The following is a 19,380-nucleotide window of genomic DNA, read 5'->3' as shown; positions in this document are numbered from 1 at the left end:
CCTCCTCCTCCTCTTCCCCCTCCTCCTTCTCCTCCTCCTCCTCCGTTTTTTCAGCTCCTTTGGAGAAGTTTTAGAATATATTCCTTTAGGAGGTAGAAAAGCTAAGCAGAGTCAACTGACTCAAGCCAAGGAAGTTGCCTTGATTACCAGAGTATGGCCCTTTTAAAGGATGACACTCTTCAGGGACTTGAATGCTCAAGATTGTTCCTTAAAATGTTTCCAAGACAGTTCCTTTAACTCCTGTAATGGCACCTCCTCCTCCACAGAAAATCTTAACTAAGCGTCTCCAGAAATCTTCACCATAATTGATTTTAGGACAATCAGCAAAAGAGTCTCTACAAAAAAGTTCAATGTAGGTAAACTTCCTGTTTTCCTGTTGCTCTATCTAACATGGCCACTGGCCTGGAAGAAATCAACAAGCACTCCAGGTGTCGAACACCCCTTTACTAGTTTTTCACAAACATGTATCCAGTATAGTAGTTTGTAGAGCGTGTTTGCAAATGCAAAATGTGATTTAAAAAAAAAAAAAAGTCAGTTCCTTTAACTCTGGCCTTGAGCTGGAGCTTCCCAGAGATGTCTACATTTCTAAGAGAAGTTACCACTTGGGCTCCATGGTAACAGCTGGCAGGGGGAGGAAAGAAAGAGAAAAAGAAACTCTCCTCTTCTCAGGCGTTGTCCTTGAAGTGTTAACTTGCCCAGAACAGTGAAAGAAAAAGCTGCTTTGATGTGCGCTGCAGACTGAACTTCTGAGCCCCTCCCCTTACCCACTGGGTATGAAGTGCTGAAACTCCCTGAACTCGGGGTTCAGGGGATTGATTACAGCAAAAGCAGTGCCCTCTGAGCCCGGCTGCAATCAAATAAAACTGTTTCCTGCTATCATTGGTGCCCTGCTTTGTCTGTCCCCTACAAAACTTCCAGGGGAAAAAACACAGTTAAGAGGGTGTTAGTGACTTCTGCCTTTCCTGATGGGAATGGATGCATCTTCATCTGAAAAGTGAATATGAATCCCCACCTCAGCATTTAAGAGCAGTCACGTTTTATTTCATTTTTCTTAATAAGTGAAACAGTCTGAACTCCCATCCATGAAAGTATTCAAGTGTTTCTGTCTCTGTTGTGTTTTAGCAAGTTCAATGTCGATTCTTTGGAACCATGACAATTCTGAGGGGCTTAGATGGTGCCTGGAAAGGGGGGAAGGGCCTGGGCCTTAGCTTACAGAGGCCATGGGTGCAGTACAGTCAGGTGACCCAGTTTTGCCTCAACACCTATAGTGACGTCCTCACACAGAAAGATGCCTCCTTGCTTTTCAAAACTCAGCAGTGAAAGCCTATCATTCAAAGGCATCCCACATTTACACCCCATCTGGGGATCCACCGGCTGGCTCTGGATCTCTGCAGAAGCATTGCACCCTGTCTCTCCTTCCTCTATCCTCTTCCCTGCCTAACTCGAGGCACCTCACACCCACCTTTCTCCTTCAGTGGCCTTGAAACCAACAGAAATATCCATTTGCTGGATACTTCACTTGCTTGAAATATAATTCTTACCTCTCCTCTTGCCTGGGGTGAGCAATCAATATACAAATGCAAAAGAGGTTTTATTGTTTCCTGAGGAAAGCAGTGGCTTCCTTCAAGTCTCCAAAACACTTCTTAGAAGTTTTTCTTTTCAGAAAGCTGGGGATGGGTAGACCTTGGGAATGATTCTCCCTAACACAAGTCTTCCTTCAAAATACCAATATATAAATAACTATGGCAAGAATAAAAGGAGGAGGGACATAAGAAAAAATATTAGGATTATGGCCCCAGGTTTTCTACAAACTCCATCCATCCTTCCTGGGTTAGTGGCAAGCTATTTCTAATTCTCATTTCAGGAGTGGGAATAGCCCTTCATGACTTCAGGTCTCAGGCAAGGACTCATCTACAGCCTCGTGAGAACACCAGGTCTGTTCCTCATAATTGTCTTCTGAACCCTTAACACTCCACAGTGTTAAGCCCAGACCTGGGTCCCAGAACCCACAGCTTCATGCCTGTGGATACTCTGAATTTCCTCTTCATTTCAGGCACCTAAAGAATCCCTTCCTCTTGATTTCCAGCTTTGCTACGATAGTCATTATTTTATGTTGTTAGGTCTTCCAAGAGTTTGGAGGATCCTTAATTAATGGCAAGTTTTTGTTTGTTGGTTTTTATTACAGATTTGTTTCTTTAAGAGATAAAGGAATTAGATTTTTTTTTTTTTAGTTGTTGTTTTCTAAGTTCTATCTTTCAAGAATTTTTCCATTTCATTTAGGTTGTTCAATTTACTGGTATATTATTGTTCATAATTTCCCATTCTTATATTTTTCTTATCTGCAGGATTGTACTGTAATGCACCTTTTCATTTCCAATATCGATATTTTGTGTTCTTCTTTCTTTTAAAACTATTTTTGCTGAGATTTCTTAACTTTTTATGTAATTTCCCAAATGAAAGTTTGACTTTGTTAATTGTCTCTACTGTTTATTTTCTGTTTTATTGATTTCTGCTCTTAATTATCTCATTCCTTCTACTTATTTTGGGTTTGCTCTACTTTCCGCAGCTCCTTAAGGTAGAGACTTATATAGTTGATTTCAAGTTTTTCTTCTTTTCTAATCCAGACACTTAAAGGTATAAACTTCCTTCTGTGTACTGGGCAGCACTGAGCACTCCATGATATTTCATTATCATTCAGTCTGATGTGCATCTAACTTCTCTTATTTCTTTCTTTTGTGTGTGTGTGTGTGTGTGGTGTGTGTTATTTAGATGTAGGTTATTCAAATTCCAGATATTTTGGAATTTTCTGGATGACTCGTTGTTATTGGTTTTTCAATTAATTCTGTGGTGGTCAGAGAATATACTACTGCCTATCTTTCAAAATTTATCCAGGCTTATTTTATTGCCCAGTGCATGAACTTGTTATGGTGAACGTTCTGAATGTGCACGCTGCAGTTCTTTGGATGGGCCTGTGACATCATCCTGGCTGGAAGCAGAACCAGGGCAGCTTAGGAAACCTGATGTCCGCACTTTTTCATTTCAATGAACATTAACTGGAATATTCAAAGTATCACTTAATAATTTCTTTTTTGTTACCATTAAATTGTTTCTTTCTTTGTTCCTTCTTCTACTCCTCTCCTTTCCTTTTATTTCTTCTGCTAATTCCTGTGGTATTTTGGTACACATCCATAATTGTTTTCTTGGGGTAAAATCTAGGATTCGGATTGCTAGATGAACATGTATGGGATAACTTAAGGTTTGGTTCTTTCTTGACAAATAATCCCCAGAAAGTTATCACCTGTTCCTTTTCACGGTGTACATGTGGACTGGACATGTTTATCTGCACTTCTCCAATAACGAATATTTTAAATTATTTGCATGTTTAATTCCTAATAAGTTAGCTAGAATAATTTTTATAAGTGTATTATGCATTAATATACTCTTTTATAAATTATGTGCTAGGTGCATTTTTATATTTAGGCATTTCTATTTTTCTTATTAATTTTAAGTTCTTCTATATTAAAGTTTTTATTAATTTATCATATATGAGGCAAATATTTCTTTTTTATTGTAATTCTGGCATTATTTGAGACACAGGAACTTCTATATTTTAGTCCAATAATCTATTCTTCTCTTTCGTGATTTTTATTTTACTTGTTTTATACTTGGAAAATCTGTCTCAAAATCAAATTTGATCACTTCATATTTTCTTCAATCTGTAATATATTTTCACTAATCCGTTTTTTCTTGCTTGGTATAAAGATCTATCTTTTGAAAAAACTGTTAATTCATTCCCTAACACTTATTGAATAATATTTTGTTTCTTCCAATGCTAGCTTCATAATCTACTAAATTCTGATATTTTATAAAACCTTGTCCTGGCTCTGTATTTCATTTTATTGATTTTTATCAGTATCTTTTTATGCTAATACATCATGTTTTAATTATTATAGGCTTGAAATATTTTTTAATATCTACTGGAGCTTTTCTGGCTTCATTTTCTTTTTCCTTTTTAAAGGAGAACTTGGCATTTTTTACATATATATGATATATGTAGTTGTTACATATATATGAAATATATATATATATTTCATATATATGTATACGAACACATACATATATCATATTTTTACTCAATAAGCATATTACTAAAACATATATTACTCTAACCACACTTTCTTTATGAAAATACTATGTATTTAAATTAAAATAGTTCAAAGCCCTTGGATGTACCATCTTCGACTATTTCTCTGCCCTTTACTCCAGAGACAGTAACTATTGCGAGCTTAATATATGCTCATTTATCACATTTAAAATAATCTGATTTGCATGTGTGTCCACCCACTAACTGTATAAATTATATTGTTTGTAATTCTGTTTATCTAAATAGTGTCATATGTCTATCCCATTCTGGTTTATTCAGTGTTATTGTGTTTTCAAGGTCTCTTCATTGACATATTTGTGGGTTTAGAGAAATGTGACAGCTGTATAGTTTTCTGATTCATGAAACATTACTATATTCAATTTTTTAAATTATTTTTATACATTTAAATGCTTCAGTGTCTTCACGTTTACAAAAATTGTGGTGAATGTCCACTCACGTGAACCTGTATTTCATATGTAATCATATTTATGATGGATCCCTGGAAGTACATGGGGAAGGAGCCACAGAGTATCACAGTTCAATTTCATAGATCTTACCAGGTCAGCCTACAATGCAATCCTACCAATCTGACCTTCTATTAATAAGCTATCAGAGGACCACTATTCATATCTTTGCTGCCATTCGCTGTTGTTAGACATTCTATTGTGTGAAAAATAATATATCATTATTCCTCCAATTTTCTCTTCCCTGGTTATTAGTGAAGTTGAGCACCTTTTCATATGCTTATCGGTTACTCCTATTTCCATTCTTGTGAACTGCCTAGTCGTACTTCTTGCCCACATTTATTTTTAATTATGTGGTTTTATTCTTGTTAATTTCTTTGATTTCCTTAGCTATTCTGGATATTTTGCTAACATGTTTTGCAAATGTTCCTGCTGCTTCATTGCCCGGCACTTGACCTGGTTAGAGATGTACTTTTTTATATTAAGAATTCTAATTTTGACATAGTCAATTTTAATCTGTGGCAAATGCTTAGTATGCATTAAATATTTGTAACAACTAGAAATTCTGTCCATAGTCTATATTGTCCACAGTAAGGATTTTAAAGAATTTGTTTTCATGTTATTTTAAAAATATACCTGTACATTTTTTTGATGTATATGATATAATGTAAGAATCCTATTTTTTCCCCTAGTACAAAGTGATTGAGTAGTCTATCCATTCCTCATCATCTTCATTGATTTGTGATAGCATTTATACTAGTTCCCATGTATATATAAGATCATTCCATAGTTCTCTGTTTTATTCTGTTCATCTATGGTGTATTTTTGCTTTAGCTTCATATCCTTTTAATTATTATGGCATTACAGCAAGACTTGGAATTTGGTAGGTCAAAGTCCTCATTATTCTTTTAGATGATTGTTTTAGTTGATTTATTCCTCTATTCATATGAAGTTTAAAAAATGCTCATCATATTTTGTACTTTAGTGATTTCAAAGATTAATTGAGGATTAAAGGGCATGTTTGACATGCTGAGTTCTCATCTTAAGTAGCAGCACATACCTCCCATTTTATTCAAGGTTTTTCCATCCTCCTACAAAATTCAATAAATTTTTTTCACTAAGTTTCTAAATTTGGTTTGTTACCATCAATCTTATAGGTTTTGAATGCTATCTTTTGTTTTATCACATTCCATTGAATTTTGCTTTCCTCGTTTGATGGGTTCCTGATTATTTCATCTAATTCCATTGTTCTGAATTTTAAAATACACTGTCAAATTTTTAATAATATAAATAAGTAAAACTCTCTAGTTTACCTTTTTTAGGATCTTGGGTTTTCCATTTGGACCCATATCTATTGTAAGTATACCTGGCACAAATCTGCTGTGGCAGACAGTGACCCATAGCTTACTAATGCCGTCTCCTCCTCCTGCGCACAGAACTTAGCCCTTCTTGCTGCTTGTTGAAGGCAACGTTGCCCATTCTGATCAAGAGAATGTAGATGGATGTAAGTGATGTAGGCCATTTCCAGGCCTGGTATAAAACCACCCATGAGACCTTCCTCACCCATTTTTTTTCTTATTCACTGTGTGAATATAGAAAACCCAACCAAGGATTTTGAGGAAGATCTAAAGGGATGACAGAGTTACAAGAGGGTAGGACCTTGATTTCCTATTTATTTTTTTGGAGGAGAGCCACCAAGAAGAATTGCCTGACCTGAGTGAGGTTATTTTCTTTGTTATATTTGAGCTACTGAGATTTGGAAGTTGTTTCAGTGACTGGTAACAACTATCCTAATATACTAGCCTTGACAAACAACTTATTGACAACCACTCTGAGGATTCAGATTCCAGCTCTGTCCTTGATTAGTGATCCAAACCTGAAAAAGAGATATGAGGCTGAATATTGAGCTTGGGTCTGGACTCTTGAATGAGAATTGGACATGAGGGTATGCTAATAAAACAACGGAATTCTAAGCTGTCCTGGTCCGGTAGATTATTTTAGCAGTCAAAGAAGGAAAGTGACCTATGATGAAGTAGTTCTTACTCCCAGGAACCCTGGAATCCTAAGAAAGATAACATGGTCTCTGAACCATCAGATCCCTCTAGGCTAAACATAAAGAATACCCTTTGCCTATATATTAATTTGTTTACATTCAATTCAGTGTCTTAATCCATTTTCTGTTGCTGTAACAAAATACTTGAGGCTGAGTAATTAATAAAGGGAAGAGGTTTGTTTAGCTCAGTTTTGGAGGCAGAAAGTTCAGGATCGGTAGCTGCATTCTGGTGAGGGCCTTATGCTACATTACAACATGGCAGATGGTATCACACAGAGAAAGCATGTGTGATACCATCCCATTAGAAAGTCAGAGGTCAGATGCCAAGGGAGGAAGCAAGAGAGTGAACCAAGGAAGATGCTTGCTTTATAACACCCTTCCTCATAATAAACAATCCTGTAAGACAATTCATGCTCTTGGGAGATGGGCATCAATTCCTTTGGAGGATGATGCCCATGTGACCCAGTCACCTTCCTTAAATCCACCACCACCTCAAAACTGTTACACTGAGGAATTAAACCTCAGCATGAGTTTGGTGGGAGATAAGTCACACTTAAACTAAATCATTCAGCAGAAACACCCTGAGCATGTCTATATCATGCTGTCTGCACACATATCCCAGAATGACTTTCTCAGAACCCAGTTGCATCTTTCTAAAACTCCAGGGAAGCTATTCCCATATATAGTTACTCTGAAATTGATTTTCTAGACTCTAGTTGTATAATAAGGACACATCAGGCCCCGGAGACATTCTTGTCTATATCAATGAGTACCAAAGCTAATTAATACACAGGGGAGCCTTTCTTCTTTAGGAAAATATCATCCCATTAGTGCAGATGAGAAGAGTGATCTCGGTTTATTGTGTGTGTAAATTCTAGTCACATAAATTCAAGTTGCCCATGGAAGTACTTAACCTTTCATGGTCAAAATGGTTATAAGGAACATTAGAGGGATTGTGTTTTTCTCTATCTAAATTCCGTAAGTGTATATTTGAGCAGAAAAGAAACTAAGAATAGGATGCAACCTTAGCTAAGCAATGAAGTCATGTCTCACGAGGAAAAAATAATGCTTCTTTCATACTAATTAACCTGCCTTTCAAATTCTTGCATCACAGAATAAGAGCCAAGTGAATGTTTGTGTCCTATAATGTGAGAATTGGCAGCAAAGCAAACTGGTCTGCAGAGCATTCTGTTCAGTGCTCTAGAGGTCATGGGGAAGCACAGAGTGCTCAGACGGGGTTGAATGATGGGCATATCCACAGGGATGGGATGAAACAAATTATTGATCAAGTGGCAAAAATGTAAAGCATACCTACTCTGCATATGAACCTACCTCTGAATATTGTGCACCTTTTCTGGCAAGTAACATAGCAGTGTGTACAGTCAGAGACATTCAATTACTCATACCTTAAACATAGAAACCCACACTGTCAAAACTGATCCCAGAGAAATAATCCAGAAGCAAAAAAGTTGCACACACAAAATCATCGATTTTAACTAATTATGTTATTTATTTATAAATTTTCATATTGTGTCTGCTCTATGCCAGGCACTGTGCTAGGTACTAGGATTTAACAGTAAACAGGAAAGCTGGTGCTAATGGCTCTCATTCTGGAAGTATGACAGTGATGAGAATCAGAAACTCTCCTCCTACAAAGCAACTGTCACCTAAAAATGAAATTTTAAAAGGACCATCAAGTTTGACAGAAAGCTCAGGGAAACAATGGGGCCATAACTGGCTGAAGGTGAGCAAAACAGCTGCTCTGCAGGCAGGAAACCATGAAGGATGCATAGGAAAACCAGCTTGAAGAACATGCTGCACAGAGATAGAAAGGAGAGATCCCATCTGCTCCAGCACTGGCCTTGACTGAAGGTGGAGGAAAGTTTCCCTTGAGAATCTATGACCCAAGGTGAGACCTCAGGAGGAGCTAGAGACTGACTCTCATATTTAAGGACTGACAAGCCCCAATAGGTACTTCTACTTTAAAATGGCAAAGATGGTACTGTTCTCAGGTAGCTGGTAGGGAAAAAAATGTAAATATTCTCAGAGAAACTTAGAATCCTAGCATGCTTGTGGTCCTGGGTTCAATCCCCAGCCCTGCAAAACTAAAACAAGACAAAAGAACTCCTGTAAATAGAGACTCAAGAATGTGAATTTGTGATAATCATCATCATAATAGTAATAAGTCCTACACAAAGGGAAACAGGGTGTCCATGAGTGAAAGGCAATCCAATAAATGAAAATAGAAAAAAAACAGAGTCAGACCCATTAGATTTAATTATTTAATATAGAATGCAAAATAGGTATGCTTAATTTATATAAGAAAATAGAAGAGCAAATGAAGTCATAATCAGGAACTGGAAATTATCTTTAAATGACCAGAAACACTGGGAAAAAGAATTGAATTTCTAGAAATAATTATATGTCAACTAAAATGGATTGGTTAAACATCAGATTACCCAGAACTGAAAAGAAACAGTGAGCTTCAAGGAGATGTGAACCTTTAATTATATGGACTAGGACAAACAGACAAAGAGACATGAGCAAAAATTAATAAAGAAAGTGGAATAGGTTCAACATGCATCCTCTGAGACCTCTAGAAGGAGATTATGGAGAAAAAATAGGCAATATTTGAAGAAAGAATGGCCAAGAATTTTCTGGAATTGTTTAAAGTTGTACATTTTCAGATTGAGAAAGTCCAATGGAGAATGGTTAAAACTATGTTCACATATAAGCACTTTGCCTTTGAGGCTTTTTGTAATTTTATTGTAAAGGAAATATTATAAAAGCAGCCAGAGAAAACAGAAGGTTAAAGAAATGACTATTGGGTCGGACTAGCTTCAAAGTAATGAGGGAAAAAAATGAGCAACAATCTATAATTCTCTACTTTCAGAAACAAGATGAAGATCAAGGCAGGTTTAGAAAAATTAAAGAGTTTACTAGTACCACTAGTACCACTTTTATTATGCACAGTAGGAAATGATCCAAGAGAAAGGTATAAGATATGAGGAATGTTGTCCAAAGTAGAGAGTAAACATTTGAACATGTGAAGAAAATATTGATTAAACTCAATAATACTGATGTTAAATATTGAGAGCTAATTAAAACAAGAGGTGGCTTTTATCATGAGCAAAATTAGCATAATAGTTGGTTTTTGTGACAGATGATTAAGATTAAGGATTCTTTTATGTTTAATAGTAAAGTGAAGATATTTACTTTTAAAGTCTAAAAGTCTACAGGACAAAGAACAAACATCCAAATCAATAAGTACAGCAAAGGAAAGCAAGAGAAGAAAAAGTAAAACTGTGTAAGCGTAGGGCAATAACACAAGACATGATGCCAAAAACAAAGCTAAAAAATAAGTGAAAACAATAGCAAAGATGACCAAAAAAATTCAGAAAGCAATTGCATGTTTACAAGAAACCCACAGTAAACACAGGGAGGGTTGAAAGTTAGTGTAAAAAGAGTAACACGTAAATACAACTAACGGTTGTATTTGTATCTGTTAACAACAGACAAAATAAATTTCAAGGGAAAAAGTATGGTTAAAGATTTAGACAGTCACTTTATAATGAGAAAAATGTCAATCAAGGAGGTAATACAAACTCATATCATAGCTACATGATATATGATGCAAAAATTGCCAGAACTCTGAAGAAGTGATGAATTCCAATATTCTCTATCAGTAACTGATATATCAAGTAGATAAAATTTTGAAAGACTAGGAAGGATTTAAGCATTGCAGTTATTAAGCTTGATATGATGAGCATATAGAATATACCCCAATAATTAGAAAACACATGTCATTTTAAAATACAGGAAATATTGATTAAAAACTGTCAACCAATCCCCCAATGTATATCATATAGGCATTGTGTGTGTTATATAGTATAATATAATTATATATTATATAATTCATGTATAAATTAGCAACACTGCCAAGAAATAAAAATAAATTTTTAAACAAGTCTAGAAAGACCAATGGGTCAAATAGTAATTATTATGGAATTCAGGAAAAAATTCTGGAAGAAGTAATTCTATTAGAATAGAAAAAGGCCAAAGATTAATATGATAGCATCTAATTAAGAAATCAGAGAAAGAAAAACGAAAGTAAATCACAAAAGTAAAAAAGAAGAGTAAAGCATTCCACTGTCATGTATAACTAATTAGAACCCCAAAAAGTGAAATGGTGACACAAATCTAACCATATCAATATATAGTATTAAATGTGAATGGGTTAAACAATCTAATTAAAATTAAGAGATTCCTTGGTATTTTTAAAAAAAGAGATATTATCAGATTGAGTAAAAAAATATAAGATCTAACCACATGTCATCTACAAAAGATGCACTTTGATTCCAAAGATACAAATAGATTTAAAAATTAAATCTAAAAAAATAAATTAAAATATTAAAAAGGTAGAAAAAGACATATCATGTAAACCACAGAAAAGCTGGTATAGCTACATTAATATCAGATAAAAATAGGATTTAAAACAAGAATGATGCTAGAGATTAAGAGGAACATTTTATACCAACAAAAGTTTTGCTCTTCCAGGAATATATAAAAATTACGAACATCTAATGCATCTCGTAATAAAGTTGCAAAATACATGAAGCACAAACTAATGAAAACAGAGAGAAATTGTCAATTCAAAAATTATAGTAGGTGATTTTAATGCCCTACTTTCAATAATGAATAGAACAACTACACAGAAGATCAAAAAGGAAATAGAAAACAATACTATAAACCAACTAGACCTAGTGAACATCTATAGAACACACCATCCAATAAGGGGCTGTACCTTCTCTTCAACTGCACATTCTCTAAGATATGGCAGATGCTGGGCCACAAAACAGACCTCAATAATTTAAAACAATACAAATAGTACAAAATAAGTTCTCTAACCTCAGTAGAATGACAAATGGTATCTACTCCTAGGTATATAACCAAGGGAAATGAAAATATATCTACAGAAACACATACACAAATGTTTATGGCAACATTATTCATGAGAATTAAAAAGTAAAGCAACTTAAATGTCCATCAACTGATAAATGCTTAAACTAAATGTGTCCTGTCATACAATAGAACATTATTCATTCAATAAAAGAAATGGATTCCAGATGCATACCACATCAAAAAGAAACTTCTTTACTTCCTCAATCTGAAAATGTACACCTTTAAACAATTCCAGAAAATTCTTGGCCATTCTCTCTTCAAATAATGCATATTTTTCTCCTAATCTTCTAGAGATCTCAAAAGATGCATGTTGAATCTATTCCACTTTCTTTATTAATTTTTGCTCATGTCTCTTTGTCTGTTCTAAATTCATATAATTAATGGTTCAAATCTCCTTGAAGCTCAATGTTTCTTTTCAGTTCTGGGTAATCTGATGTTAAATGAATGAAAAAAAAAAACATATGCAAAGGCCATATATTATATGATTCCATTTAAATGAAATGTTCATAATAAACAAATGCATACAGACAGAGAATAGATTAGTGACTGCTTAGGGCTGGGTAGAAATCTAAGGGACAAGAGGTAGGACATGTGTATAAGGGATGATAACTAAAGAGTATGGGATTTTTTTTTTTTACACAATAAAAATGTTCCAAAATTGACTGTGGGTGATGATTGCACATTATCTGTGAACATATTAAAAAACATTGAATTGTGTACTTTAAATTAGTAAATTATATGACATATAATTTCTATCTCAATAAAGGAGTTTTAAAAAGGTAGAGGAAGTCCTCCATGGGACTCAGCCACCTGGTGCAAACTATTTTATCATCTCTGAAACTAAAGGTTAGGAACATAAGCCACGTTAATAATAAATTGGCCACTGTTCTTGAAAAAAAAAAAGAAGAAGAAATTTATGAAAGAGAAAACAAATAGAGTTATCAAAACCAAAATATTTTATTTTTAATTAAAGATTGATAAAATCAACACATCTAAAAAGAACTGACAAAGATCTAAAAAATATGAAGAGACATAAATTAGGAATTTAAAAAAGCCATAGCTAAACATGAAGTAATGATTTTAAAAGATGGTGAAAGCATGTAAACAACTATGCCAATGAATTTTTTTAAATGGATAAAATGAGTAAACTACGCAGGACAATGTCACTGAATTAGTGATGTTTGTTTCAGAGACAATTTCAGACCTCAACATTTTTATAGATGAATTCTACAAGACATTTGAAGGATTCTTATACCCAATACTACATAAATCTTCCAATAAGGAGACTGAGTTAGTAAGGTATTTTTTTTCCTTGTGAGGTTAATATGATCTCAATACTAAAACCAAACAAGGATAGTACAAGAAAGGACGATTATAGGTTCATCTCACTCATCGATATGCATGAAATATTTTAAACAAAATATTAGCATCCTGAATTCAGCAATGCATTAAAAATACACCTCTTAATCTAGGCTAAATCCTAGAAATGCAAGGTTATTTTAATTTTAGAAAAAAAAATATTAAAATGTAAATCACCTGATTAACAGATTAAAGAAGAAAACCCATATCTAAGTAGAAACAGCAGAAACATTTGATGAATTCATTATCTCAAGGAAGTTAGGGTTAGGTAAATTTCCTCACCTAATAAATGTTATTTGTTGAGACTTAAAAGTATTCCTGTGAAAAATCATGAACAAGAACAGAATACTTCTTTGACTGATTCTATTAAAAATATTGCTATAGACACTAATCAATACAACCACAAGACTGTACTAGGTGATTGGTATATGTATATTCATCTTACTAAGTTTTATTATTGACATCTGTTGCATATACTATTTTGAACGTATAGAATACTTAATAATAAAAAATAAAAGCAAGTGTCTTATGAAGAAAGAAGAGAACAGAAGGGGAAAATAATAGATGGTAAAAAAGAAGGACATATCCCTCACGGAATTTACAGTCTAGCAGTAGATATAGGAAACTAATTGAGGCACATGGAATATTACATACTAAGTTTCAGGATTGTTGGGTTAGCAAGTAGGTGACAGGTTATGATACTGGCACATAATCTTTAATTAAGGTTCCAAAAAGTTTCCCATATAGAAATTGATACATCAGTTGAGGCTTATAAGATGATATTTGAGTGTATTATGTTACTACTACCAGAGAGTGGGGATTTATTTATTTATTTTTTAAAATTGCTTTTATTTTATAAATACACAACAGCGGAATGCATCACAATTTTTATTACACATATAGAACACAATTTTTCATATCTCTGTTTGTATATAAAGTATGTTCACACCAATTCGTGTCTTCATACATGAACTTTGGATAATGATGTCCATCACATTCCACCATCATTGCTAACCCCCTGCCCCTTCCCTTCCCCTCCCACCTCTCTGCCCTATCTAGAGTTCGTCTATTCCTCCCATGATCCGTCTCCCTAACCCACTTGAGTCAGCCTCCTTATATCAGAGAAAACATTCAGCATTTGTTTTTTGGGGATTGGCTAACTTCACTTAGCATTATCTTCTCCAATGCCATCCATTTATCTGCTAATGCCATGATTTTATTCTCTTTTATTGCTGGGTAAAATTCCATTGTGTATATATGCCACATTTTTTTAATCCATTCATCTACTGAAGGGCAGCTAGGTTGATTCCACAGTTTAGCTATTGTGAATTGTGCTTCTGTAAACATTGATGTGAACAATAGAATTGTATTTCCTCCAGTTCTGGAGACTGGAAGTCCAAGATCAAGGTGCCCACACTTGGTGTCTGGTGAGGACTTATTGTCTGCTTGGTGCACTTCCTCAGATGAAAGAAGGAAGAAGGGCAGAGAGCTCAAAGGGTGGCAGAGGAGACAGTAAAGAAAGTACCTGGCTAGTTTCTTCCAGCCATTTTATAAGGTGTTGATCTCATCCTTGAGGAAGAAGCCACTGGGGACTGACCACTTTCTTTTAGGAGCCTCCACCTTTTAATTCTGTTGCATTTGGGGACTAAGTTTCACCATAAGTTTTGGAGAGAACATAAGCATTAAAACACAGATGAGGAGGGAGTTGCCTGACAAAGACTTGGGAGATTGAGAAATCAAGTATGGGGAAAAGCACTAATGGGCAGGGTCAAGAGCATCTGCAGAGGGCTGTAGCTTAGAGATTTGGGATCCTCCAAGAATTAGCCTGACCTGAGCATAAAATCAATCCCGGAAAATGAGAGACTCTTGAGAGGTTCATACAGATCAGGCTGCAATGAGCCAGATGCATTCTTTTTTCTTCTCTCCTGGTATTATCTACATTATAAAGTAAACTGAAAATAGGATAAATACCCAGAAATTGGAGGACAAAGAAACTATGGGATATTTGGTCGACTCTAGGAAACTAAGAAAAAAAAAGATCATTATGAAGCCTTTGTAGAAAACTGGAAAAAATCTTTATGATTCTGATGTAAAATTCTGAACATAGAATCATACTTTACTGCTTCCACTGTAATTATAAACTTATAAAATATGTATGCATGAAGACAAAGACAGGAGGACAATATACCAGAAAGAACATTGTGTTAGGATATGGAATATGGCTGGGTTTTATTCTCTCCTTTTGAAAAATGATGTTAAATATATCCTCATTTAAAAATTTAAAATGTTACAGACAATATCAGTGACTTCTATGAGCACAGGGAATGGGGTTTTGTTCATTATTGAATCTTCAGTACCTGCAGCAAAGTAAAGATTGAATAATTACTTATTAAATGAGTGAAAGATGGGCATGATTCTGATTCTGGAAGAATTGCTGATAATAGCCTAACAGCAGCCACGTGATATCAGGTGGGTCGGAATTGCACTTCAGTGCCGAGGTAAGGCCAGATAACACTAGTTGACCTAATTGACTTTGTATACCAAAGGCAGGTCTACCAGAAACAGACGGCAGCACTTTGCCAGATTAGTAGATAGGAATAAAGGAAGAGTTGGAAGTAAGCTTTTTTATTTTTCTGTTGTGAGGAGGGTACAGAAAACTGTTATCTGTATTTTAAATTTTAGAATATTATTATAGAAAATAAATATTTTAAAGAAGATTGGTGGAAATGAGGCAAAAAAAATCCTCAAAACTACAATGAATTGTAATTTTGTGAATTCTTTTCCAATTTTTTCCATGTATGGTCATAATTATTGTGTATGTATAATTTTCTATTCCACTTTTCTTGTTTAATCTCATTTCATGATATTTCTTCGACATTTAAAATGTAAATTTTTATTGAGTTGGGTAATATTCCATCATCCTGGTATCCTACTAGCCCTGGTATCCTTCATCCCTTTGCAATGCATGGAAGATTTTTTTGTTACTTTGATATTCTTTATTTTAAACCATAAGAAAAAACTTGCTGTATATATTGGTTTTTTTTTTTTTTTTTGTCTCCTTTGAATGATTTCCTTGAGTTTTATTGTTAGAAAAAGACGGGAATTCTGGGTCAAAAATGAGATCTGTTGTAATTTGATAGGTGTGTCCAGATTCCCCTAAAAAAAGAATAGAAACACTGTTTCCTTATATGTCCTGCTAGAATGGAAAGCACTCATATTTCAGTCTTTTTTTTTTCACTGCTGTGACTAAAAGACCCAACAGGAACAATTTAGAGGAAAAATTTATTTAGGGGCTCACGGTTTCAGAGGTCTCAGTCCGTAGAGAGCCAGCTCTGTTGCTCAGGGTTGGAGGTGAGGCAGAATATCATGCCAGAAGAGTGTGGTGGAGGGAAGTGGCTCACAGGATGATCAAAAGCAGAGAGAGAACCTAACTCAGCTCACCAACTGTGTACCCAAAAGCACACGCCTAATGCGCACCTCCTCCAGCCAGACCCTGCTTGCCTCAGTCCTCTCAGAAAATCCCTGTCAAGGGATGAATTCACTGATTGGATTAAGACTCTCATAACCTGATCATTCCACCTCTGAATGTTCTTCCATTGCCTCATACATGAGCTTTTGGGGGACCCCTCACATCCAAACCATAACCACTTACTTAATCAGTCAGGATTCTAGGATAATGTAGACATGAAGTATTTGATTTCTACATTTTGTAGGTAGAATCTAGTGAAGCGTTTTAGAGAGAGAAGAAAACTGGCAAAAATAATAGCACTAATAATTCCTCATATTGTTATTTCACTGGATTGCCATAAAATATGTTCTGACAGTATTGTTTCCATTTACTAATGAGCGGAGTCTCAGATTAAATGACGGTTTCAAAGTCAGTGGATACTTAATGGCAAGCATCAGCTAAAATTTGTCGCAATTTCTAGATGACTATGGCAGGGTAGCCATATGTAGAAAATATAATAGCTGTGGATTTTTAATCAGTGGGAATTTAGGGGTTGAGAGAGGAGATATTGGCTGCCTAGAAACAAATACAACTTTGCTAAGTTCTAGCTGTATAAATTTGATCAAGTCCCATAAACATGCTGACCTTGGATTTCTTGAACTGAAAAATGGAATGACCATAGTACTTGCTTCATGAGGCTTCTGTGAAGAGTAAATGAGATGACATATATCAAGGAGAAATGTAGTGCCATCATATAGCAACATTTAATAACTATTAGCAAAATTCCTAAGATCCAGATTCTTTGAAGTTTGGCAAGGAAGTTAACCTGATTAACTGCCACCAATTCTTTTCTTCGAGGCACTGTAGGAACCAAGAGATTTTTGCAGTTGAAATTTCTACATTTAGAGCTTGAATGTTTTGCAATGCTTTTCCCTAACACTTATCTCCCTTTTGCTAGGACAAATTTGTCAGAGAGCAAAGTATCTCTTCTGGGGAGCTGTAGCTTTCTTGATATTGATATGTGTTGCTTGTTCCTGACTGTTGTTTTAGCTCTTTGTTTTAGATACTAGCCAGATTTTCACTGGTCCTAGTTTTTTATCATTCTGCTTTGACTACGCCTTCCAGGCCACTTGAGGTGTTATGTCATTCTGTGACTTCGAACTAGACATGAGTCATAAAACCAAATTGCCTTGGAACGTTCTTTAGCATTTTGGGCTTATTGCTGTTTTAGACAATGACATACTTTGTTTTACAGAGTTCTAATGAATGGTAGTCTAAACAGATAATGTTGGGGAAGTCAACTTCTAATAACAATTGATTATACTTACTGTGTGGTTGGGGAGAACGATGATTTTAAATCAAAAGAAAACAGTTTCTGTGTACGATCTATGTTTATATGGCTTTGTGCCCATGATTCAGAAAAATGTCCTAGATATAACTGCATTTTTTGTTAATGTTTAATATATTCAGGAACATAGTGAACTAGATACTGAAAGTACTTTCTGAGTTTGGAGATTTCATGTGAAAGCGCTCGCTCTCTCTCTCTCTCTCTCTCTCTCTCTCTCTCTCTCTTTCTCATCATTCACATTATTACTATTTTGCAGTGTTGGGGATCAACTCAGGGCTTCATGCATGCTGCACGCTCCATTAATAGGCCACATCCCCAGTGCCACATTTTCATCTGTATTTAAGTTGACTGGCCACTTTCAAATGTGTCATGTTAAATTTGGAACCCTAGGAGAATAAAGTCATTCATTCCCTTGGTCAACAATTCCACTCTTCCCATGGTCTTCTTGCCTGCTCCAAGTGCTCTGTAATCATGCCCCATACTTAAACATGTCAAGATCAATGTCAATGTCGACCCCTTTCTACATGTTGATAAATCCATGGTCAAGTCTCTGACCTCACCTGACTCCACCTTTCAGCAGCATTTCACATGACTGACCCTGCCCACCTTCTTAAGACCAGGTTCTTTCCTAGATTTGGAGAACCACATTCACCTGTTGTCTTATTTTTTATAGCCACACCTCAGTCTGGCTGCAAAGAGTCTTTACCAACTACCAGACTTCCAAATGGTGGTGCCAAGAACATCTCCAAGTACATCACTTCCTAGATGAGCTTAACTGGTTCTATTGCTTGAAGTGCCATAGGCTCTTTTGACAGCCAAAATCCTGTCTCCAATACAGACCTCTCCCTGTGAGCTCTACCCTCAGATGCATGAATTTATGTGGTTTCTTTAGTAAAGATGTGCAAATGACACTCTGCCCTGCAAACCTTCCCACCTTTCTAGATGATACATCGTCACTCATGCCAAAACCAAGAATTTAGTCTTGATTTATCGCCTTTCCTCCTTCCCTACACCAACATTATGTTTAATGTGATTAGTGATAGGCTTAGTTTTAAATCTATCATCTTGTTATTCATTTTCTATTTGTCGCATCCATCTTCTGTCCCTATTTCTCTCCATTTTATGCATTGTTTTAGAGCAGTTGAGTATTTTTATGATGCTGTTTTACCTCTTTTATTGACTTATTTATCTGTAAGCCCTTGTTTTCTTATGGCAATGGATACTTTTGCGTTTGCAGTGTACATCTTTAGCATTGCCTCCAAGTGATGTTATGACATTCCAAACCTAAGTATCTTGCAATAGCTTACTTCCATTTCACCCTTCCTTGGTTTTAATATAATGTTGCCACACATCTTACTTCTAACATGCTGTAAAACTCAAGCTATATCATCATTAATTTTTAAAAAGATTAGTATTCTTAAAGCTAAATAGTAAGAAAAAATGATATAGTTACCCATGTAGTTATCATTTCTGGTGCTCTTAAACTCACGGTTGGAATTCAGTTTTTCAGCTGTTATCATTTTCCTTCTGTTTAAAGACTTTCTTTTTTTAAAGAGAGAGAGAGAGAGAGAGAGAGAGAGAGAGAGAGAGAGAGAGAGAGAG

The 19,380-nt window shown here is 35.1% G+C and overlaps 2 long non-coding RNA genes across 7 annotated transcripts in view; one reads left to right on the top strand and one right to left on the bottom strand.

The window, feature by feature from the left end:
• LOC125617986 overlaps positions 1 to 19,380 on the top strand; it is a 240,588-nt gene that overhangs the window by 21,542 nt on the left and 199,666 nt on the right. The window lies entirely within an intron of this gene.
• Positions 1 to 19,380, bottom strand: part of LOC125617987 — a 122,414-nt gene that overhangs the window by 5,636 nt on the left and 97,398 nt on the right. For 2 of the 4 annotated variants that reach the window (XR_007349190.1, XR_007349189.1), the window contains exon 4: positions 19,232 to 19,320. The exons of 1 other annotated variant lie outside the window; for it this stretch is intronic. This is a non-coding gene — a long non-coding RNA (uncharacterized LOC125617987). The remainder of the gene's footprint in view (positions 1 to 19,231; positions 19,321 to 19,380) is intronic. One more of the 4 variants, XR_007349191.1, reaches the window with a different exon arrangement.

The sequence above is a fragment of the Marmota marmota genome, unplaced genomic scaffold (assembly GCF_001458135.2).
Source record: "Marmota marmota marmota unplaced genomic scaffold, marMar, whole genome shotgun sequence".
NCBI lineage: Eukaryota > Metazoa > Chordata > Mammalia > Rodentia > Sciuridae > Marmota > Marmota marmota.
The sequence above is the reverse complement of the archived record's forward strand: the minus strand, read 5'-3'. Positions and strand labels throughout refer to the sequence as shown.